The 25,447-nt window shown below is 46.7% G+C and overlaps 1 long non-coding RNA gene across 1 annotated transcript; it reads right to left on the bottom strand.

Moving 5' to 3' along the window:
* Positions 1–1,943: 1,943 nt before the first annotated feature.
* LOC129705709 (uncharacterized) lies at positions 1,944–25,447 on the bottom strand. The gene is made up of 3 exons (XR_008724946.1): positions 24,965–25,447; positions 24,707–24,863; positions 1,944–4,761 (listed from the first exon to the last, which is right to left on the bottom strand). It is a non-coding gene; the product is annotated as an uncharacterized LOC129705709 (long non-coding RNA).

Below are 25,447 nucleotides of genomic sequence, written 5' to 3'. Positions count from 1 at the left end.
TGCCATCTAAATGCCTTTTAAGCATGGCTATTACATCTGCCTCCACCCCTGACACCCATCACTCTCTGTGTAAAAAAAAACTTGCTTTAAACTTCCTCCCTCTGACCTTAAAGCTATGCGCTCTAGTATTCAAAGTATTCAAAGATTCAAAGGTATCAAAGGTATTTTATTGGTCACATTCACATACACCGAGGTGTAGTGAAGTGAAATGCTTTTTGCCATTTTGCAGTACACAAAAGAATACAGACATAACACCAATGAGAGTCTTAAACACAAAGAACATCCCCCCACAATGGCTCCCTCCATGAGGGAAGGCACAAAGTCCAGTCCCCAACCCCTGTTCACCCATAGTCGGGCCTATTGAGGCCTCCACAGTTGCCTCTACGGAGGCCCGATGTTCCTGGCCGTTCTCGCCGGGTGATGGTGCTCCGGCGTCAGGAGAGTCCACACAGCAGCTTGGGAACCCTGGAACGGCCGCCTCCGTACTGGAGGCCGCGGCTTCTGAAGCCGACAAGGCCGCGCCGGTTGGAGCTCCACAACTGGCGATCTCGTCGCGAGATCCCAGGCTCCCGGTGTAAAGTTCGACGCCGCCGCCCACAGCCGGCCGCTCCACGGTCCCGCAGCTCCGCGATGTTGTTCCCGGCGGTCTCAGCTCACCGGAGCTCCAGCGCGGCAACCCAGGCAAGGCATCGCCCGCTCCGCAATAGCGCTCCAGCGCTGTGCCGCCGCCGAAGCCGAGGTTCTGGGCGGTCCCCGACAGGAAACGCCGCTCCAGGCCCCGCTGGTAGGCCGCGAGGACGGGTCGAAGCTACAGCCCGGAGAAAAGCTGCCTCTCCGACCAGGTAAGGACCCTGAAAGGCAGTTTCCCCCTTCCCACTCCCCCACACACAAAAAAGTCTAGACCTCCAGACAAAACACTTTAACTAACTAAAAGTAAAAATAAAACGGTGAAAAGACAGACAACTGCTGGCAGGGCAGCCGTGCACAGGACAGCGCCCCCTAGTATTTGACATTTCCAACCTGGTAAAAAAAGGTTCTGACTAACTCCCCTATCTACACCTCTCATGATTTGATGTCCTTCTATCAGGTCTCCATTCAACCTCCTTTAGGTGCAATTATGGGAGTATCACCAGCGTTTCATGCTGCTGTCCGTTTCCCATCTGTTCACAGAATATTTTAAATACCTGCTTCATCTCTCATAAATACCACCATCTCCTAGTACTTTAGCAAACAAATATTGAGAACAAAAGACATTTGTGCGTTTGTATTTCTGTTCTATTTTAGCCATGGGTTAAATACCACACCCAATATCATACACGGAACTCAGGTGTTACAACTTGGCAAGTGGTTCTGAAGACTACTGCAGTACCTCAGAACAATACTGTATCGCATAAATGCTTTCTAGTTTTGGGCAGTGCATTGATATCATTAAAGGATTATTGTATCATAAGGCAAAATAAATGCCACAACGTCTCATGTTCTTGAAACTGAGGTGGTGGGGAATGTGGCTGGTGGTATAGTCTGCCCTGAAGATGATAATATCGTCTGATTACCCAGTATTACCAAAGATCTTATAGCGGAGCAAGATAGACCACTCCTGCTGACGTGTAGTATGCAACGGGCGGACGTGGGCCTTTTTTTCATCCATTTCAGTAACCCAACCCGACCCGACCCGACCCGACCCGACCCGACTCACAGTGTAAACAACATTGCAGGGGAACAGTTTGTGTTAATAAATTATAATTCTGAAAATGTGGAGAAGATTTTTCCCAAATAGCTTTTATTTTTACGAGGATGTTTCAGGTGTGGATTCATGTAACAATGAAACACTTTTGATTCAAGATACAGAAGTTTGAAAGCGCACACCATCAGTTTCAGGAACTTCTTTAGCTTCTTCCCTTCTGGTATCATACTTCTGAATTAACCTTCCATATCCTAGGGTACAATAGACAATAGACAATACACAATAGGTGCAGGAGTAGGCCATTTGGCCCTTCAATGTGATCATGACTGATCATCCCCAATCAGTACCCCGTTCCTGCCTTCTCCCCATATCTCCTGACTCCACTATTTTTAAGAGCCCTATCTAGCTCTCTCTTGAAAGCATCCAGAGAACCTGCCTCAACCGCCCTCTGAGGCAGAGAATTCCACCCTGAGGTAGAGAAATCTGATTTACAATACCGATTTTTCATCATACAGTATCTAATGTGGACAAAGGAGTTTTTTTTCTCAGGAACTGTTCTGCTACAATCAGGAGAAACCATATTCTGCACCATATCGTTCTCTTCACCCCACCTTCTGTACTTGATTTAGCTTGAATGCATTCATGTACAGCAGTGTCTGATTTAATCGGCCAGTAGGCAAACAAAAGCTATTCGCTGTACCTCACTACACACGTGACAATAATTCATCTAAACTAAGATATATGGGGTCAGGGAGAGGGAGGGGAGGACCATACCCTGCACTGTAAACATGTCTGCAGGAAAAAAAAACACATAGGTTTAAGTAGGACAAGCATTACTGGCAAATAAAAGCAAACTTACTCTCACACTAGCTGAAATCTCCCACTGTTATTAAAGGCAGACATTCCCTGCCCCCAATATAGTCCACGTGAAGCAGACATATTTTCCCCATTATTTACCACTCTCTGCTTCATGGTGTATTGCAGCTGTAAGCATGTGATGTTTATGTGTAATGGATTCACACATGCAGTGCAATTGAAAAGAATGGACTAAATGTACAATTCACGCATCTGTGGTGAAGGAGTCAGAGTTAAAGCCCTGTCCCACTGTACGAGTTCATTCCAAGAGTTCTCCCGAGGTTGCCCTGATTCGAACTCGGAGATTTATGGTAATGGCCACTCGTTGGTACTCGGGGCTCTCGTGGACATTTTTCAACATGAAAAATCTTCACGAGTCTTCCCGTGTTTACCTGCCAGTTAGCGAGTCTTCCCGAGTACCTGCTGTTAGCGTTACAAGCCGCTAAGAGACGTCCCCGAGCTCTGACGTCCACGCTACGTTCATTCTCCGTGCTTACCACGAGTTTGATTTTTTTAGAACTCGGGAGAGCTCTTGAAATGACCTCGTACCATGGGACAGGGCTATTATACAGCACAGAAACAAGCCCTTCGGCCCAACTCATCTATGATGCCCGACTGCCTTCTAGTCCCATTTGCCCGCGTATTGCCCATTTCCTACTGAACTTTTCCAATCCATATACCTCTCCAAATACCTTTTAAATATTATGTACAGTAGTTCCAACCCGAAACGTCACCCCTCCTTTTACTCCCGAGATGCTGACTAACCTGCTGAGTTACTCCAGCACTTTGTGCCTATCTTTGCCTTTTGAACATTGTCATTGCACCGGCTCTACACTTCCACCAGCAGCTCATTCCATAATCCCACCACCCTCTGCATATGCTGGAAATTGTAAATGGAAACAGGAAAGTACTCAGCAAATCAGGCAGTTTTTCTGGAGCCCCAAAGCAGAATCAGCAGCTCAAATGTAGAAACAAGGAACATAGTGGTAGAGTTACTGCCTTACAGCGCCAGAAACCCGGGTTCAATCCTGACCACGGTTGCTTGTCTGTACGGATTGTATACGTTCTCCCCATGACCTGCGTGGTTTTTCTCTGGGCTCTCTGGTTTCCTCCCACGCTCCAAAGACGTACAGGTTTGTAGGTTCTTTGCCTTTGGTAAAATTATAAATTGTCCCAGTGTGTATTGGATGGTGTGAGTGAGCGGAGATCGCTTGTCAGGGCGGACTCGGTGGGCCGTAGGACCTGTTTCCGCATTGTATCTCTAAGCTAAACTAAACTACACTGCAGGTGCTGGTGAATACACAAAAGGACACACTATGCCGGAGTAACTCAGTGGGTCAGGCAGCATCAGAAGCTCATGAGTGAGACTAGTGGAAATAGCTGCTGTAGCTGTGGCAGAGTATCAAAGGTTTCAAAGGTATTTTATTGTCACATATACCAATTAAGGTACAGTGATATGCCAATCGCCATACTGCCATATGGACAAAAAAAGCAACAAGATACACAAATACACAAAAGTTAACATAAACATCCACGACAGCGGATTCCCCACATTCCTCACTGTGGTGGAAGGCAAAAAAGTCCAATCTTTAAGAGTACCTCTCCAAATATCTTCAAGAGTATTTAATCGTGATATGTATTTGGAATAAAACAATGAAATTCTTACTTGCTGCAGCTTTTGTTTAGTTTAATTTAGTTTAGTTTATTGTCACGTATGTCGAGGTACGGTGAACAGCTTTGTTGTTGCATGCTAACAAGTCAGCGGAATGATTATACATGATTACAATCGATCCATCCACAGTGTACCGATACGTAATAAAGTGAGTAATGTTTAGTGCAACATAAAGTCCAGTAAAGTCCAAATAAAGATAGTCCAAGGGTCTCTGATGAGGTCGATAGAAGCTCAGGATTGCCCACTCATTGTTGGTAGGATGGTTCATTTGCCTGATAATAGCTAGGAAGAAACTACCCTTGAATGTGGAGGTGTGCTCTAAGATCTTTGATTTCCACACCTCAGTATCGCTTGCCTGATGAGAGAGGGGAAAAGAGGGAGTGACCGGGTTGCGACTCGTCCTTGATGATGCTGCTGGCCTTGCCGAGGCAGGGTGAGGAGTCAATGGAAGGGAGGTTGGTTTGCATGGTGGTCTGGGCTGTATCCACGATTCTCTGCAAGTTCTTGCGGTCCAAGAGGGAGCTGTTCCCAAACACTGCTCTGATGCATCCTGATAAAATATAACCATATAACCATATAACAATTACAGCACGGAAACAGGCCATCTCGGCCCTACAAGTCCGTGCCGAACAATTTTTTTTTCCCCTTAGTCCCACCTGCCTGCACTCATACCATAACCCTCCATTCCCTTCTCATCCATATGCCTATCCAATTTATTTTTAAATGATACCAACGAACCTGCCTCCACCACTTCCACTGGAAGCTCATTCCACACCACTACCACTCTCTGAGTAAAGAAGTTCCCCCTCATGTTACCCCTAAACTTCTGTCCCTTAATTCTGAAGTCATGTCCTCTTGTTTGAATCTTCCCTATTCTCAAAGGGAAAAGCTTGTCCACATCAACTCTGTCTATCCCTCTCATCATTTTAAAGACCTCTATCAAGTCCCCCCTTAACCTTCTGCGCTCCAGAGAATAAAGACCTAACTTATTTAACCTATCTCTGTAACTTAGTTGTTGAAACCCAGGCAACATTCTAGTAAATCTCGTCTGTACTCTCTCTATTTTATTGACATCCTTCCTATAATTGGGCGACCAAAATTGTACACCATACTCCAGATTTGGTCTCACCAATGCCTTGTACAATTTTAACATTACATCCCAGCTTCTATACAGTGCCTTGTTGGCATGATATAGGCACATTAGTGCAACAACATAGCAAATAAATATACATTACTAAATAATATAATAATTTATCAATAATCTTCAGTTTCCACTTTGAAGGAAATTACCCGAAATTCGGGAAAATCTGGTTGTCTTTGGGTAATTTTAGGGAAATGGAATAATTTTGGGAAATTTACGCATCCGGCCAGCGAAGGGGTGTAAAGGTAATACACACAGCACTGCCGGTTTGGCGCTCATAGGTTTAAACAGAGCGCTGTCAGTTTAACGCGTGGGAATTTAAGCAAAGAGCTGCCGGCTGCAGCGTTATGGGTTCTAAATATAGCGCCACCAGTTGCAGCGCTGTGGGCTTTAAACATAGCCCTATGGCCACAGCGATATGGGTCACAGGCTGTTCGGGAAAATTCTCGTATAACAATGAGTCTTTGGAATTCTTTACTCAGTGGAAGTTGAGTGATTATTTTTCAGGCATTGGTAGAATTCTGGATAAGCCTAGTGGTGAAAGGTTACCAATGGGCGGTGGGATTGCAGTTACATTGGGATTGGGATTGATTTTACTGAACGGCTCGATGGGGAGAGAGGGAAGCGGTGGAGAGGAGGGAGAGAGGGAGAGGGAGAAGCAGGGAGACAGAGAGGGAGAGAGAGGGAGGGGGAGCGAGAGAGGGAGGGAGGGACAGAAAAAAGGAAGGGGGAAGAGTGAGGAAGAGAGAGCGGGAGGGCGGGAAAAGGGGAGGGAGAGAGAGCGAGTGCGAGGGGGAGAGAGGGGAAGAGAGAGGGAGGAGAGAGAGGGGGGGAGGGAGGGAAAGAGGGAGAGAGAGAGGGAGGGAGCGAGGGAGAGGAAGAGAGGGATGAAGAAAGAGAGGGAGGGAGGGCGAGAGGGGGAAGGAGAGAGGGAGGGATGGAGGAATGGAGGGAGGGGAGTGGGAGGGAGAGAGCAGAGACTGAGACACATGAGAGCAGGTTGAAAAAACGAAGACAACGAAAGCTGCCTTGCATAACACGGTACAAGTGAATAACAGAAGCAGGCAGATACAGTGCAGCTACACAGATCTGTTTTGCCTTGTTCTGCTTTGTGTTGTTAACGTGTGCACGCGAAAAAAAAACCCAACACAGCTGCAAATAGCACGCAGGAAGCATTTTTGCTCATTTCAGAAAATACCATCAAATTCCAGGAAATTTGGGTTTCTATTTAAGGATTTGTTTTCAGGAGATACCATCAAATTTCAGGAAATTTGGGTTTCTATTTAAGGATTTGTTTTCAGGAGATACCATCAAATTTCAGGAAATTTGGGATTCTCGTTAAGGAATTTATTTTTGAGGCGTGGAAGCACTGGTGATCTTCTTGTTACAAATCTTCCGTGATCTTACGTGTCCATCTTGTTACAAATGTTGACCTCGCTGTCATGATCCATCCTGAAAATAACGCAAGCTTCCCGGGAGTAAGTGGGAGCCATCTCAGTGGGATGCTGACCTCCCCACCATCGAGGGGATTTATCGCAGTCGTTGCCTCAAAAAGGCTGCCAGCATCATCAAGGACCCACACCATCCTGGCCACTCACTCATCTCCCCGCTACCTTCAGGTAGAAGGTACAGGAACCTGGAATCTGCAACACCCAGGTTCAGGAATAGCTACTTCCCCACAGACATCAGGCTATTAAACTCAACTCAACTCAAACAAAACTCTGATCGTTAAATAGCCCATTTCACTTTATCTGTTTATTTATGTGTGTGTATATGTATAATGGTATATGGACACACTGATCTGTTCTGTATTTATGCCTACTATATTGTGTTGTGCTGAAGCAAAGCAAGAATTTCATTGTCCTATCTGGGACACATGACAATAAACTCTCTTGAATCTTGTCGCAATAGATGATGGTGGTAGCAGAATTAGCTCAGGATACTTCCAGTTTCCAGCCCCGTGACGTGGATGCTTCTGCTATGGGGCCATTTATCAGTAATTCTAGGTAACATGACTATTATAATGCAAACTGAAGTGCGTTCTACAACCAAAGCAAAGTGCAAAGCAGAATGTTTCTGACGTACAGTTGTGGTTAGGGTTATGCCGGGTGGTTCACGAGCTTGATGGTTGATGGAAAGAAGGAGTCTTTGAACCTGGAGGTCATTGTTCTCAGGCTCCTGTACCTTCTTCTCGATGATACCAGCGAGATACGAGTGTTGCCGGAGTTGACCACCTGTTCACACTCGTGCTATATTATCCCACTTTGTCATCCACTCCGTACGCACGGGGCAGGCCGATTAACCTGCAAACCCGCAAGCCTGTGGGATGAGGGGAGAAAAGCAGAGCACCCGGAGGAAACCGACATGGTCGCAGGGAGAACATGCAAAGCCTACACAGACAGCACCTGAGGTCAGGAGCACATCTCTGAAGATCTTTCCTGGTCCGAGAACACTGATGAAATTATTAAGAAAGCACATCAGCGCCTCTACATCTCAGGAAGATTACGGAGAATCGGTTTGTCAAGGAGGACTCTCTAACTTCTACAGGTGCACAGTAGAGAGCATGCTGACCAGTTGCATCGTGGCTTGGTTCGACAACTTGAGCGCCCTGGAGACTACAAAAAGTAGTAAACACTGCCCAAGTCCATCATCGGCTCTGACCTTCCTTCCATCGAGGGGATTTATCGCAGTCGCTGCCTCAAAAAGGCTGGCAGTATCATCAAAGACCCACACCATCCTGGCCACACACTCATCTCCCTGCTACCTTCAGGTAGAAGGTACAGGAGCCTGAAGACTGCAAAAACCAGGTTCAGGAATAGCTACTTCCCCACAGCCATCAGGCTATTAAACTTGGCTCGGACAAAACTCGGAACATTAATAGCCCATTATCTGTTATTTGCACATTATCATTTTATTTGTGCATGTGTGTACATAATTATATAATGGTATATGGACACACTGATCTGTTTTGTAGTCAATGCCTACTATGTTCTGTTGTGCTGAAGCAAAGCAAGAATTTCATTGTCCTACCAGGGACACATGACAATAAACTCTCTTGACTTGAACTTGACGACAAGGTCTTTGTGCTGTGAGGCAGCGGCTCTTATAAGTTGTGCCACTGTCTGAAGTTGAAATGGAAAGAAGTTTTCAATATAAGTTCTTGAAAATGATACTTCGGTATGACTTTTGAGAAGGAATGCAGAAATGTTCAGAAATGCCTGCAAGGTTATTACATGTTATAATACTCATATTCATATCAAGCCAACACAATCAACCTGCCCCAAATGTATGAAGGACCAGGCAGATGAAGAGTCGGATAAATTAATTCAACAATAACTTACAGAAGTAATCTATGCCTAAAGCTACATTCTTTCACATTACGTAGATTTCAGGGCAGCAAATTCAATCCTCAATTCTGCTCCTGCCTATGTGAAGATTGCATGTTCTTCCCGCAACTGTACAGGTTTCCATTATCCCCTCCACATTGCAAAGACTTACTGGTAGTTTGGCTGTTATAAATTGCCTCTTAATAGAGGTTGGTGGCAAACAAATGAAAAGAGAGTTGATGGGCTTGTGAGAGAACAGGTTACAGCTACATGGAGCAAAGAGGGGTAGGGGGAATGAGAAATGCCCTGACTAGAAAGAAAAACTTGCCTCTTTCTCTGTTACGGTAAGTAAGTAAGTAGTTGGATCAAAATAAAGTTCCAGTGAAAACAAACCAGAAGGCAAGACAACAACAATTGCAGTAATAAAACTGGTCTTGTGTGCAATTATGGTCTTCCCCAAGACCGGAAAGATGTGGAGGCTTTGGAGAGAGTGCAGAAGAGGTGCAAGTTCAAGTTCAAGATTACATTTATGGCCACATGCACCAATTGGTACAGTGCGATTTACGTTACCAAACAGCCATACGAATAAAAAGATCACAACACACGATAGAATTTGACATGAACATCCCCACACAGCGGAATCAACGTTTCCCACTGTGAGGGAAGGCAATAAAGTTCAGTCATCTTCCGCTTTGTCTCTTGGTTTTGTCTTGTCAGGTTTACCCTGGATTAGAGTATAAACGATAAGGAGAGGTTGGACAAACTTGGATCGTTTTCTCTGGAGCGTGGGAGGTTGAGGAGAGATCTGCTGGAAGTGTATACAACTATGAGAGGCACAGATAGGGTAGGCAGAACCCTTTTTCCAGGGTGGAAATGTCAAGGACTCAAGGGACTAGAGTTTGTGGTTTTGCAGATAGTGAAGATGGTTGTGAACGATTGCAACAGGATCTGGGTCGATTGGCCAGGTGGGCTGAGGAATAGTTGATGGAAGTTAATACAGAGAAGGGTGATGTGTTGCATTTTGGGATGTCTAACAAGGGCAGGACCTACACAGTGAATGATAGGCGTCTGGGGAGTATTGTAGAGCAGAGGGATCTAGGAGTACAGGTGCATGGTTCCTTGCAGGCCGAGTCGCATGTAGATCAGGTGGTCAAAAAGGCTTTTGGCACTTTGGGCTTCATCAGTCAGAGTATTGAATTTAGAAGTTGGGAGGTCATGTTGCAGTTGTATAAGACGTTGGTGAGGCCACATTTAGAATATTGTGTTCAGTTCTGGGCACCATGTTATAGGAAAGATGTTGTCAAGCTGGAGTGGGTACAGAGAAGATTTACGAGGATGTTGCCAGGACTAGAGGGTGTGAGCTAGAGAGAGAGGTTGAGTAGCTGGGTCTCTATTCCTTGGAGCGCAGGAGAATGAGCGGTGTTTTTATAGAGGTGTATAAGATCATGTGAAGGATAGATCGGGTAGATGCACAGCCTCTTGCCCAGAGTAGGGGAATCGAAGACCAGATGACATAGGTTTAAGGTGAAGGGGAAAAGATTTAATCGGAATCCGAGGGGTAACTTTTTCACACAGAGGGTGGTGGGTGTATGGAGCAAGCTGCCAGAGGAGGTAGTTGAGGCTGGGACTATGCCATTGTTTAAGAAACAGTTGGACAGGTACATGGGTAGGACAGGTTTGGAGGGATGCGGACCAAACATGGGCAAGTGGGACTAGTGTAGCTGGGACATTGTTGGCCGGTGTGGGCGAGTTGGGCCGAAGGGTCTGTTTCCACACTGTATCACTCTGTGACTGTATGATCATTTTCATTGTCAAGAGCATAGCTTTAAAGTAAGAGGGAGAAACCTTAAAGGAGATGTGCAGGGCAAGTTTTTTTGCACAGAGAGCGGTGAGCAGCTGGAACACTGAGGATGCCTGGAATTAAGGCATGGCGGTGGAGGCAGAAGATAGCGTTTAAGAGGATATTTGATAGACGCGAGGGATGGAGGGATATGGATCCACCTGCAGGTAGAGGAGATTAATTTAACAGCATATTCCTCAGCATAGACATTGTGAGCCGAAGGGCCTGTTCCTGTGTTGTACTCCACTGTATTCTGTGTGATTACAATGTGACATTGAACTAGGTAGTTGATGACAGTCTCCATTGTGTATCTGACAAGGTTAATCCCTGGGATTGCGGGACTGTCATATGAGGAAAGATTGGAAAGACTGGCCTTGTATTCACTGGAATTTGGAAGGATGAGGGGGAATCTTATAGAAACATATAAAATTATACAAGCTAGATGCAGGAAAAAAAATTCCCAATGTTGGGCGAGTCCAGAACCAGGGGCCACAGTCTAAGAATAAAGGGGAGGCCAGTTGAAGCTGAGGTGAGAAGAAACTTTTTCACTCAGAGAGTTGTGAATTTGTGAAATTCTCTGCCACAGAAGGCAGTAGAGGCCAATTCACTGGATGGATTTAAGAGAGAGTTAGATAGAGCTCTAGGGGCTGGTGGAATCAAGGGATATGGGGAGAAGGCAGGCTCGGGTTAGTAGAAACATAGAAAATAGGTGCAGGAGGAGGCCATTCGGCCCTTTGAGACAGCACCGCCATTCATTGCAATCATGGCTGATCGTCCCCAATCAATAACCCGTGCCTGCCTTCTCCCCATATCCCTTGATTCCACTAGCCCCTAGAGCTCTATCTAACGCAACCCGGCTCTCCCGGCAGACCCATTGTCTCTGCTTGTTCGTGCCCCACCGAACTCATCTCCACATACCTTGACTCCATACTATCCCCCTTGGTCAAATCACTTCCCACCCATGTTCTAGACACCTCAGACACTCTCCGCCGCCTCCGCGCATTCCACTCTCTAGGCCCTCACCCCCTCATCTTCACCATGGATGTCCAGTCACTCTACACCTCCATCCCCCACCAGGATGGCCTCAAAGCCCTCTGGTTCTTCCTCGACCAGAGGTTGGTCCTCACCCTCAACAACTTTACGTTTGACTCCTCCCATTTCCTCCAAACACAAGGCGTAGCTATGGGCACACGCATGGGCCCCAGCTACGCCTGCCTCTTTGTCGGGTAGGTCGAACAATCCTTGTTCAATACGTACCAGGGCCCCATCCCCGACCTCTACCTCCGTTACATTGACGACTGCTTTGGGGCCACCTCCTGCACCCACACACAACTGACTGACTTCATCCACTTCACCACCAACTTCCATCCGGCACTCAAATACACCTGGACCATTTCCGACACTTCCCTACCATTCCTTGACCTCACCATCCCCATTGCAGGGGATAGACTTCTGACCGACATACACTATAAACCCACTGACTCACATGGCTATCTGGACTACACGTCTTCCCACCCTGCCCCCTGTAAGGACTCCATCCCCTACTCCCAATTCCTCCGCCCACGCCGCATCTGCTCCCAGGATGAGACGTTCCACACCAGGGCATCGGAAATGTCCTCGCTCTTCAGGGAACGGGGATTCCCCTCCTTCACCATACATAAGGCTCACACCAGGGTCTCATCCATACCCCGCAACACTGCTCTCTCTCCCCATCCCCGCACTCGCAACAAGGGCAGAGTCCCCCTAGTCCTCTCCTTTCACCCCACCAGCCGGCAAATACAACAAATCATCCTCCGCCAAATTTCGCCACCTCCAACGTGACCCCACCACTCGCCACATCTCCCCATCTCCCCCTATGTCTGCCTTCCGCAAAGACCGCTCCCTCCGCAACTCCCTTGTCAATTCTTCCCTTCCATCCCGTACCACCCCCTCCCCGGGCACTTTCCGTTGCAACCGCAAGAAATGCAACACCTGTCCCTTCACCTCCCCCCTCGACTCCATTCAAGGACCCAAGCAGTCGTTCCAGGTGCGACAAAGGTTCACCTGTATCTCCTCCAACCTCATCTACTGCATCCGCGCCTAGAGCTGATTTACATTGGTGAGACTAAGCGGAGGTTGGGTGATCGTTCGGATAAAAACACCTCCGCTCAGTCCGCAAGAACCTACCTGAACTCCCGGTGGCTCAGCACTTCAACTCCCCCTCCCATTCCTAATCCGACCTCTCTGTCCTGGGTCTCCTCCATGTGAGCAACACCGGAAATTGTAGGAACAACACCTCATATTCCGCCTGGGTAGCTTGCGTCCGGGGGGCATGAACATTGAATTCTCCCAATTTTGCTGGCCCTTGCTGTCTCCTCCCCTTCCTTAACCCTCGAGCTGTCTCCTCCCATTCCCCCGCCCTCGGGCTCCTCCGCCTCCCTTTTTCCTTCCTTCTCCCCCCCCCACCCCCTATCAGTCTGAAGAAGGGTTTCGGCCCGAAACGTCACCTATTTCCTTCGCTCCATAGATGCTGCTGCACCCGCTGAGTTTCTCCAGCATTTTTGTGTACCTTCTGAGTTCTATCTAACTACTGATTGTGGATGATCACAATGAATGGCGGTGCCGGCTCGAAGAGCCAAATGGCCTCCTCCTGCACCTATTTTCTATGTTTCTATGATGAATGATGCCTGAAACCATGGCTTTCATCAATCGCAATCTTTCCCATGCATAATGTGTTGACAAGGGGGAGCCAGCAAGAACCGGCAATTTACGAACGTGTTTCCATGCACAAACTGACTCTGTGATGTGAAATCATCATCAAAGTCTTTCAGGTCACAGTGTGAAAGATATCACAAGATACAGATTATTGTCTATGCAATGAAGATGGTGCAATAATAGTGACAGCAATAATCTCTGAATACCTAAAGAGTTCCGGCATTCGCATTGACAAACATCAAACTCAAACGTGGCAAGTGGAAACTTGTCGCTGTAGAGTCAGAACAGACATTGGCCGCCCATTCTGAGTGGAAAGGGCCTATAGAGTTTAGAGATACTGCGTGGAAAAAAGGCCATCAGCCCACCGAGTCCACGCCAACCATCGATCACCGGTACACTAGTCTATGTTATCCCACTTTCACAACCTGCACAATAGGGGCATTTTACAGAGGCCAATTAACCTGCAAACCTGCGCCTCTTTGCAACGTGGGAGGAAACCAGAGCAGAAGGAGGAAACCCACCCTGCCGGCCATGGAGAGAACGTACAAACTCCAGCTGTAGTCAGGATCGAACCCAGGCCTCTCTGGCGCTGTAAGGCAGCAGCTCTGCCACTGTACAGCCCTATATTAGGGCTGGGAACCCACCCAAGTGGGACTAGTCATTGTGAAGGATGTTTTGTCACCCAACCACACTGATTGTGATCTATGGGTCAGATGGTCAAGGATCCGGAGGCAGAAGACGAGGTCTGACTCCAAGGTTCATCAGTTTGATCAGGAATATAGCGGAGGTATAGTCAATAAATAGGGGTCTGCCATAAGTGAAGTGCCCCTGATAGACACAACAAGCTGGAGTAACTCAGCGAGTCAGGCAGCATCTCTGGAGAAAAAGGAATAGGTGACGTTGCTAAGGGTTTAGACACGCTAGAGGCAGGAAACATGTTCCCGATGTTGGGGGAGTCCAGAACCAGGGATAAGGAGTGAGCCATTTAGAACGGAGACGAGCAAACACTTTTTCTCACAGAGAGTGGTGAGTCTGTGGAATTCTCTGCCTCAGAGGGCGGTGGAGGCCGGTTCTCTGGATGCTTTCAAGAGAGAGTTAGATAGGGCTCTTAAAAATAGCGGAGTCAGGGGATATGGGGAGAAGGCATGAACGGGGTACTGATTGGGGATGATCAGCCATGATCACATTGAATGGCGGTGCTGGCTCGAAGGGCCGAATGGCCTACTCCTGCACCTATTGTCTATTGTCTATTGTTTCGGGTCAACACCCTCCTTCAGACTAAGAGTCAGCGGAAAGAAAAATGAGACATATAGACATATAGATGATGTAGAGAGATATAGAACAAATGAATGAAGGATATGCAAAAGAGTAACAATGATAAATTAAAGGCCATTGATAGCTGTTTGTTAGGTGAGAATGAGGAGGGACAATGAGACTCAACAAGCCAACTTTGAAGTTGGTACGACTTGTGTGGGGGACGGATGGAGAGAGAGGGACTGCAGAAGTTAGAGAAATCTTGATATATACCGCTGGGGTGTAAGCTGCCCAAGTGAAATATAAGGTGCTGTTCCTCCAATTTGTGTTTGGCCTCACTCTGACAATGGAGGAAGCCTAGGACAGAAAGGTCAGTGTGGGAATGGGAAGGGGAATTAAACCGTTTAGCAACCAGGAGATCAGGTAGATCGAGGAGGGCTGAGGGAACGTGTTCAGCGAAACGATCGCCCGGTCTGCGTTTGGTCTCGCCGATGTATAAGTCCACACCTTGAACAACGATTCAGTAGATAGAAACATAGAAACATAGAAATTAGGTGCAGGAGTAGGCCATTCGGCCCTTCGAGCCTGCACCGCCATTTAATATGATCATGGCTGATCATCCAACTCAGTATCCAGTACCTGCCTTCTCTCCATACCCTCTGATCCCCTTGGCCACAAGGGCCACATCTAACTCCCTCTTAAATATAGCCAATGAACTGGCCTCAACTACCCTCTGTGGCAGAGAGTTCCAGAGATTCACCACTCTCTGTGTGAAAAAAAGTTCTCCTCATCTCGGTTTTAAAGGATTTCCCCCTTATCCTTAAGCTGTGACCCCTTGTCCTGGACTTCCCCCACATCGGAAACAATCTTCCTGCATCTAGCCTGTCCAACCCCTTAAGAATTTTGTAAGTTTCTATAAGATCCCCTCTCAATCTCCTAAACTCTAGAGAGTATAAACCAAGTCTATCCAGTCTTTCTTCATAAGACAGTCCTGACATCCCAGGAATCAGTCTGGTGAACCTTCTCTGCACTCCCTCTATGGCAATAATGTCCTTCCTCAGATTTGGAGACCAAAACTGCACGCAATACTCCAGGTGTGGTCTCACCAAGACCCTATACAACTGCAGTAGAACCTCCCTGCTCCTATACTCAAATCCTCTTGCTATGAAAGCCAACATGCCATTCGCTTTCTTTACTGCCTGCTGCACCTGCATGCCTACCTTCAATGACTGGTGTACCATGACACCCAGGTCTCGCTGCATCTCCCCCTTTCCCAATCGGCCACCGTTTAGATAATAATCTGCTTTCCCGTTTTTGCCACCAAAATGGATAACCTCACATTTATCCACATTAAACTGCATCTGCCAAACATTTGCCCACTCACCCAGCCTATCCAAGTCACCTTGCAGTCTCCTAGCATCCTCCTCACACCTAACACTGCCCCCCAGCTTAGTGTCATCTGCAAACTTGGAGATATTGCCTTCAATTCCCTCATCCAGATCATTAATATATATTGTAAATAGCTGGGGTCCCAGTACTGAGCCCTGCGGTACCCCACTAGTCACTGCCTGCCATTGTGAAAAGGACCCGTTTACTCCTACTCTTTGCTTCCTGTTTGCCAGCCAGTTCTCTATCCACATCAATACTGAACCCCCAATGCCATGTGCTTTAAGTTTGTATACTAATCTCTTATGTGGGACCTTGTCGAAAGCCTTCTGGAAGTCCAGATACACCACATCCACTGGTTCTCCCCTATCCACGCTACTAGTTACATCCTCGATGAGGTTGGAGGAGGTGCAAGTGAACCTCTGCCTCACCTGAAAAGACTGTTGGGGTCGAGGGAGGAGGTATAGGGACAGGTGTTGCATCTTCTACGGAAAGTACCTGGGGAGGGGGTGGTTTGGGTAGGAAGGGATGAGTTTACCAGGGAGTTGTGGAGGGTACGGTCTCTGCGGGAGGTGGAAAAGGGTGGAGATGGGAAAATGTGGCTAGTGGTGGGATCCCGTTGGAGGTGGTGAAAATATCAGAGGATTATGTGTTGTATGCGACGGCTGATGGGGTGAAAGGTAAGGACTGGGGGGGGCTCTGTCTCTGTTGCGATTAGGGGGAGGGGGAGGGGGAGCAAGGGCGGCACTGCAGGGTACCAAGGAGACATGAGTGAGGACCTCATCTATGATGGAAGAGGGAAACCCCTGTTCCCTAAAGAATGAGGACATCTTGGATGTCCTCATATGGAACACCTCATCTTGGATGCAGATGTGGAGTAGACGAAGGAATTGGGAATAGGGAGATATAGTCTTTGCAGAAAGCAGGGTAGGAAAAAGTGTAGTCAAGATAGTTATGGCTGTCAGTGGGTTTGCAATAGACGTCAGTCGACAATCTATCTCCTGTGATGGAGACGGTGAGATCAAGAAAGGGGATGGAGGTGTCAGAAATGGTCCAAGTGAATATGAGTGCAGGATGGAAATTAGTGGTGAAGTTAATGAACTCCATAAGTTCTGCATGGATGCAGGAGGTAGCACTGATGCAGTCGTTAATGTAACAGGTAATAATACATCGGTGCTACTTCCTGTACCCATGCAGAACTCATGGGTGAGCAACTGAGGGATACTATGAGATGAGAAACTTTATCTCAATTCTTCACAGTACCCGGTGATATACAGCAGGATCCAACATATTTCATATGATATATATGTTCTATATGATATATGTTATTAATATATATCACGTCGCTAGCAATGACTTATCAGAAGTTGTAGGTAGATACACTCCTCACCTGTATCCATCCATCACTTGCCTGCCCCACCGTTCTTTTCCAGCCTTCTAACGTCAGTCTGAAGAAGAGCCCCAACTCAAAACGTTGTCTGTCCATTTCCTCCACAGATGCTGCCCGGTTCGCTGAGTACCAACGGCTCTTTGGGTTTTGCTCACATTTCCAACATCCACAGTTCTTGCGTTCAATGATACTCTATGCTTGTGTAATGTGGTTTGGCACTAAATCACGAGTTGCTTATGGTGGTCAGTCTGACCATCAATGGAGTCCCTTTAGCAAAAAACACAAAGTGCTGGAGAAACTCAGCAGGTCAGGCAGTATCCGTGCAGGGAAATATATACGGACAACGTTCCGGGTCGGGAACATTCTTCAAACCCCGAAGATAGATACAAAATGCTGGAATAACTCTGGCAGCATCTCTGGATTGAAGGAACGGATGACGTTCCGGGTCGAGACCCTTCTTCAGACTGAGACTCAGGAGAGAGGGAGACGCCGAGATAAGGAAGGTTAAGGTGTGAAAACGAGATCAACAGAAATGCAGTTCAATGGAAATGTTGAATAGATCAGTTAGGAGAAGCCGGCAGCGAAGCATACAGAGATAAAATTTAAGCAGTGAGACAGTCAGACTTGTCGGAAAACTGGTCGCAGACCCCATCACCAAAATCCCTCTTTTGTCTTTGATCAAGATAGGCTAGGAAATACATATAGCTACCACAAGGAGGCCCGTGCTAGCATATCAATCTCTCTAGTTATTTATGCCATTGTCTGCTCTGTTTCCTGTCCCATTCTCTAGTACTTTACTGTAGAGGAGCAGCATGGAAACAGGCCCTTCGTCCCACCAAGTGCACACCGACCAGCAATCACTCCCTACACTAGCACTATCCTACACACTAGGGACAATTGATAATTAACAGAGGACAATTAACCTACACACCTGCACGTCTTTAGAGTGTGGGAGGAAACCGGAGCGCCTGGAGAAAACCCACGCGGTCCCAAGCAGAAGCTACAAACTCCGTACAGACAGCACCCATCGAATCTGGGTCTCTGGCGCTGTTAGGCAGCAACGCTATACGTTGTGTCATCCCATCTACCTTTAGCACCTACTCTACCAGGGTTTTGTGAAGGCTCTACTGAAACTAAAACATTTGACTCTGATTAGACAAGGAAAACCTGAAAGAACTATTACATAGAGTCATAGTCATAGAGTGATACAGTGTGGAAACAGGCCCTTCAGCCCAACTTGCCCACACAGACCAAAATGTCCCAGCTACACTAGTCCCACCTGCCCGCATTTTGTCCAAAACTCTCAAATTCAATCCTATCCATGTACCTAAACCCATGTACCTATCCATGTACCATGTGGCTAAAGAGATCAGGGGGTATGGAGAGAAGGCAGGTACAGGATACTGAGTTGGATGATCAGCCATAATCATATTGAATGGCTGTGCAGGCTCAAAGGGCCGAATGGCCTACTCCTGCACCTAGTTTCTACGTTTCTCTGTTTCTACCTGTCTAACTGTTTCTTAAACGTTGGGATAGTCCCAGCCTCAACTACCTCCTCTGGCAGCTTGTTCCATACACCCACCACCCTTTGTGTGAAAAAGTTATCCCTGAGATTCCTATTAAATCTTTTCCCCTTCACCTTAAACCTATGTCCTCTGGTCCTCGATTCACCTACTCTGGGCAAGAGACTCTGTGCATCTACCCGATCTATTCCTCTCATGATTTTATACACCCGTTATTATCCTGCGCTCCAAGGAATAGAGACCCAGCTACTCAACCTCACCCTATAGCTCTCACCCTCTAGTCCTGGCAACATCCTCGTAAATCTTCTCTGTACCCGCTCCAGCTTGGCAACATCTTTCCTATAACACGGTGCCCAGAACTGAACACAATATTCTAAATGCGGCCTCACCAACGTCTTATACAATTGCAACATGACCTCCTATACCCAATACTCTGACTGATGAAGGCCAATGTGCCAAAAGCCTTTTTGACCACTTTATCTACCTGCGACTCCACCGTCAAGGAACCATGCACCTGTACTCCTAGATCCCTCTGCTCCTCCAACACTCCCCAGAGGTCTACCATTCACTGTGTAGGTCCTGCCCTTGTTAGACTTCTCAAAATGCAACACCTCACATTTCTCTGTATTAAATCCCATCAACCATTCCTCAGCCCACCTGATCAAGATCCTGCTGCACCTTTCACAACCATCTTCACTATCTGCAAAACCACCCACGTTTGTATCATCAGCAAACTTGCTAATCTTGCCCTGTATGTTCTCATCCAAATCATTGATGTAGATGACTAACAGTAACCCTGAGGCATACAGTAACACTGGTCACATGCCAGTCCCATCTGAGCAGCAACCTTCCACCATCACCCTCTGCTTAGAACAGAGATGGCATGTTATTTCGACAAGGCTTTCGACAAGGTCCCACATAAGAGATTAGTATACAAACTTAAAGCACATGGTATTGGGGGTTCAGTATTGATGTGGATAGAGAACTGGCTGGCAGACAGGAAGCAAAGAGTAGGAGTAAACGGGTCCTTTTCACAATGGCAGGCAGTGACTAGTGGGGTACCGCAAGGCTCAGTTCTGGGACCCCAGCTATTTACGATATATATTAATGATTTGGACGAGGGAATTGAATGCAACATCTCCAAGTTTGCGGTTGACACGAAGCTGGGGGGCAGTGTTAGCTGTGAGGAGGATGCTAGGAGGCTGCAAGGTGACTTGGATAGGAAGGGTGAGTGGGCAAAAAGCATGGCAGATGCAGTATAATGTGGATAAATGTGAGGTTATCCACTTTGGTTGCAAAAACAGGAAAGTAGATTATTATCTGAATGGTACCCGATTAGGAAAGGGGGAGATGCAACGAGACCTGGGTGTCATGGTACACCAGTCATTAAAAGTAGGCATGCAGGTGCAGCAGGCAGTGGAGAAGGCGAATGGTATGTTAGCATTCATAGCAAAAGGATTTGAGTATAGGAGCAGGGAGGTTCTACTGCAGTTGTACAGGGTCTTAGTGAGACCACACCTGGAGTATTGCGTACAGTTTTGGTCTCCTAATCTGAGGAAAGACATTCTTGCCATAGAGGGAGTGCAGAGACGGTTCACCAGACTGATTCCTGGGATGTCAGAACTTTCATATGAAGAAAGACTGGATAGACTCGGTTTGTACTCGCTAGAATTTAGAAGATTGAGGGGGGATCTTATAGAATCTTACAAAATTCGTAAGGGGTTGGACAGGCTAGATGCAGGAAGATTGTTCCCGATGTTGGGGAAGTCCAGAACAAGGGGTCACAGTTTAAGGATAAGGGGGAAATCTTTTAGGACCGAGATGAGGAAAACTTTTTTAACACAGAGAGTGGTGAATCTCTGGAATTCTCTGCCGCAGAAGGTAGTTGAGGCCAGTTCATTGGCTATATTTAAGAGGGAGTTAGATGTGGCCCTTGTGGCTAAAGGGATCAGGGGGTATGGAGAGAAGGCAGGTACGGGATACTGAGTTGGATGATCAGCCATGATCATATTGAATGGTGGTGCAGGCTTGAAGGGCCGAATGGCCTACTCCTGCACCTATTGTCTATGTTTCTATGTTTCTATATTTGAATCATTAGGGTTGCATCATCTAATTGTGCATGATAACACAGCTTAGAAGAGATCATGAACATTCCTCCAGAACATATCCTTTATTTCCATACACAAATTCTATTTAAATCTACCTTGTGTTTTCAGTCAAATGACTAATTGATCTCCAAAGCCAATGACAAAACTTGAGAAACAGGACACTGCAGATGCTGGAATGCAGAGCTACATGCAGCACTGAGGCAAGGTTGGCCAAACTTGGCTTATAACGTATATAAAATTATGAGAGGAGTAGATAGGGTAGACAGTTCGAACGTTTTCCCCAGGGTGAATATGTCAAAGCATAGAGGGCTTAGCTTTAAGAATAGAGGGGAAAGTTTAATAGAGATGTGAGGGGCAAGTGTTTTACACAAAGAGTGGTGGGTGCTTGGAACACTCTGCCAGAGGTGGTATGATAGTAGCATTAGAGGCTTTTGGATAGACTCCTAGATATGTAGGGAATGGAGGGATATGGATATGGCAGGCAGAGGAGATTAGTTTGTCTTGTCATGTTCGGCACAGACATTGTGGGCTGATGTGCCTGATTCTGTGCTGAATAGTTCTATGTTCTATAACACTCACTGCTGGAGGAACTCGGATGCTGCCGAGCCCACAGAGCTCCTCCGACTTCCGGCAATATATTTTATCAGCTCAAACGCTATACCAATACTCACACTATAAAAAAACAAATTAGTTGGTCATCCACACATATCTTAGAATAACACAACACAGAAACAGGCCCTTCAGCCCACTCAACCCATGCCAATCATCAACTACTCTTTACGCATTTGATACATACCATATAACCATATAACAATTACAGCACGGAAACAGGCCATCTCGACCCTTCTAGTCTGTGCCGAACACGTATTCTCCCCTAGTCCCATACACCTGCATTCAGACCATAACCCTCCATACCTTTCCCGTCCATATAACTATCCAATTTATTTTTAAATTATAAAAACGAACCTGCCTCCACCACCTTCACTGGAAGCTCATTCCACACAGCTACCACCCTCTGAGTAAAGAAGTTCCCCCTCATGTTACCCCTAAACTTCAGTCCCTTAATTCTCAAGTCATGTCCCCTTGTTTGAATCTTCCCTACTCTCAGTGGGAAAAGCTTATCCACGTCAACTCTGTCTATCCCTCTCATCATTTTAAAGACCTCTATCATGTCCCCCCTTAACCTTCTGCGCTCCAAAGAATAAAGCCCTAACTTGTTCAACCTTTCTCTGTAACTTAGTTGCTGAAACCCAGGCAACATTCTAGTAAATCTCCTCTGTACTCTCTCTATTTTGTTGACATCCTTCCTATAATTAGGCGACCAAAATTGTACACCATACTCCAGAATTGGCCTCACCAATGACTTGCACAATTTTAACATTACATCCCAACTTCTATACTCACACTATTCATTTTTTTAGTTCTCCCCGCATTCTTATCAACTTTGGGCGACACGGTGGCACAGTGGTCATGTTGCTGCCTTACGACGCCAGAGACCCGGGTTCGATCCTGACTACGGGTGTGGGTGGGTGTCACAGAGAGATACAGCTCGGAAATAGTGAATCCATGCTGACCTTTAAGCACCCATTTACACTAATCCTATTACATTGCCTCCGCATTCTCATAATTTCCCCCTAGATTCTGCCTTTTCCCTGTACACCAGGAGCAATTTACCTACGTACATTTTTGGGGTATGGGGAGAAATCGCAGCATGTTGAGAAACTCCACATGGTTTAGAGATACAGCGTGGGAAACAGGCCAGCGTGGGGAACAGGCCCCAACGCTAGTTCTACATTATCCCACTTATGCATCCTACACATTAAACCTCTGTCCCACGGTGCGAGTTCATTCCAAGAGCTCTCCCCGAGTACTCCCGATTCCAATGCGGAGATTTACGGTAATGGCCACTCGTCGGTACTCGGGGCTCTCGTGGACATTTTTCAATGTGTTGAAAAACCTTCACGAGTCTTCCTGTGTTTACCTGCCATTAGCGAGTCTTCCCGAGTACTTGCCGTTAGCGTTACGAGCCACAAAAGGACGTCCCTGAGCTCCGACGTACCCGCTACGTTCATTCTCCGTGCTTACCACGAGTTTGATTTTTGTTTTAACTCGGGAGAGCTCTTGGAATGAACTCGTACCGTGGGACAGGGATATTAGGACCACTTACAGAAGCCAATTAACCCACAAAGCTGCATGTCCTCGGAATGTGGAAGGGAAGCAGAGCATCCAGAAAATACACAGGGAGAACGTGCAAACTCCACGCACACAGGCAGCACCCAAGGTCAGGATTGAACCGGGGTCTGTTACATTGCAAGGCAGCGACACTACCGCTGTGCCACCACGCTTTAAGACCCTGAGGGAGTTGATATGCTAGATGTTGATGGAGACCCTACAATTAGGGGCAAAGTTCATAATAAGAGCCTAACCATTTAAGACAGTGCTGAGGAGAAATGTCTAGAATGGAGTGCTGTGATGAAAGAAAGAATATACGCATTCACACCCCAGGCAGAAATGCAAGGAATGAAGAATTTTGGAAGCTTGGCAGGAAAGTGATTGATTGATTGATTGATTGATTGAAGATGCAGCATGGAATCAATGAAACCATGCTGACCCACTCACACTAGAAATGCCACCTGATCCACTGAGTTACTTCACCATTTTGCCACTTTTCCACACTGGTTCTATGTTATTGATCTGCTCAAGGACGATCCTATTGAATTGCAGGGCTGCCGCGAGCTATATGACCTCACCCTGCTCCCAATCCTTGCGATGTGATGTGGATGGTAGCGAGAGGTCACATGAGCGGAGTTGGTAATGAAAAGCATCAGCATGAGACGGGAAGCGGGGGAGGGAAAGACAGGAGCTTTGTTTGACAGTACATTGAACAAAATTAGGCTGGGTTCTGCTTATTGATGTCACATGTACCAAGCAAGGCACAGTGAAAGGCTTTGTTTTGTATGTTATCCAAACAGATCAGATAGTCGTCAAATTCGTGCAATGTCAACTCAGTGTAGGTAGAAGGTTCTCCACCTGAAACGTTACCTATCCATGTTCTCCAGAGTTTAGAGATACAGCACGGAAACAGGCCCTTCAGCCCACCGGGTCCACGAAGACCACCGACCCCCGCACATTAACACCGTCGTACACCCACTAGGGACAAATTTTTTAAACATTTACCAATGCCAATTAACCTGCAAACCTGTACGTCTTTGGAGTGTGGGAGGAAACCAAAGATCTGCACTTAATGGCCTAGAAGGCCGCAGGTTCTCCACCCTTGCATTAGATATAGGGGTAACATGAGGGGGAACTTCTTTACTCAGAGAGTGGTAGCTGTGTGGAATGAGCTTCCAGTGGAAGTGGTGGAGGCAGGTTTGATTTTATCATTTAAAAATAAATTGGATAGGTATATGGACAGGAAAGGAATGGAGTGTTATGGCATGAGTGCAGGTAGATGGGACTAGGTGAGAGTAAGTGTTTGGCATGGACTAGAAGGGCCGAGATGGCCTGTTTCCGTGCTGTAATTGTTATATGGTTATATCTCTGAGAAAACCCACGCAGGTCACCATGTTATAGGACAGATGTTGTCAAGCTGAAGAAGGGTCTCGACCTGAAACGTCGCCCATTCCTTATCTCCAGAGATGCTGCCTGACCCGCTGAGTTCCTCCAGCATTCTGTGTCTCTCTATGGGGCAGAGGTGAATCGGACAATCGGCTAATGTAAATAAACCAGAATAGGGTTAACACAGCGCCTTGCCCAGAGGACCCAGGGCAATTACTATTCGAAAGAAACATATGGTCCATTTGTTATGAGTGTTAAATCTAATCTCCACCCACCTGGAGATGTTGAGGGACTCTGCATTGTTTCACAGGAACCAGACTTTCCACATTCCATTGGCACCCGTTCATTGTGGCTTGCATTATCTACATTCTTTTGTGCTGCTCTCCTTGTCAAAGTATCAATGTTGCATCGGAATAAAATAATCATGGCTTTCTACAATGAATGGATTGGAGGATTAGTGATTTTTGTTCGTTATACTGTAGCGTGATCAAGCAACAGTGGACAAGATACTCCTTGTAGACCTCGTCACCTACTTGCAGTTGAAGATCCCTTTCCCAAGAGTCGAGGAGGTGGCTTTGATTTTTATGTCTCTGCCTCGTGTTCGCGGGAGAGGTAGAAACTGTCTCTCAAGCCGTGTGCTGTTGGTTAGGTGGGGTTTTGAAATGCAGCCAAGCCAGACTTGGAAAAGCATAAATCTACAAATGTGCTGGAGTACCTCAGTGGGTCAGGCAGCACTAGCGAAGGGAATCAAAGATCTTATAGCGAAGCAAGATAGGCTACTCCTGCTAAATGCAATGGACTGACGTGTAGTACGCAATGGAGGGGATCATGGGCATTTTTCCACGCCCATTTTAGCAACCTGAGCCTACCTAACCCGACCCGACTCGCACTGTAATCAATGTTGCGGGGCAACAGTTTGTGTGGGTCAGATTCATAAATCTGTCAGTTCAAACTTCTTGTCAAGAATAAAATTTGATTCTGGTAATTGTCTTTTTTAATGTTTTTTAAATCATTTC

This window comes from Leucoraja erinacea, chromosome 2 (assembly GCF_028641065.1).
Source record: "Leucoraja erinacea ecotype New England chromosome 2, Leri_hhj_1, whole genome shotgun sequence".
NCBI classification, from domain to species: Eukaryota; Metazoa; Chordata; class Chondrichthyes; order Rajiformes; family Rajidae; genus Leucoraja; species Leucoraja erinaceus.
Note: the sequence above shows the minus strand (reverse complement) of the source record. Positions and strands in the feature narration are given on the sequence as shown.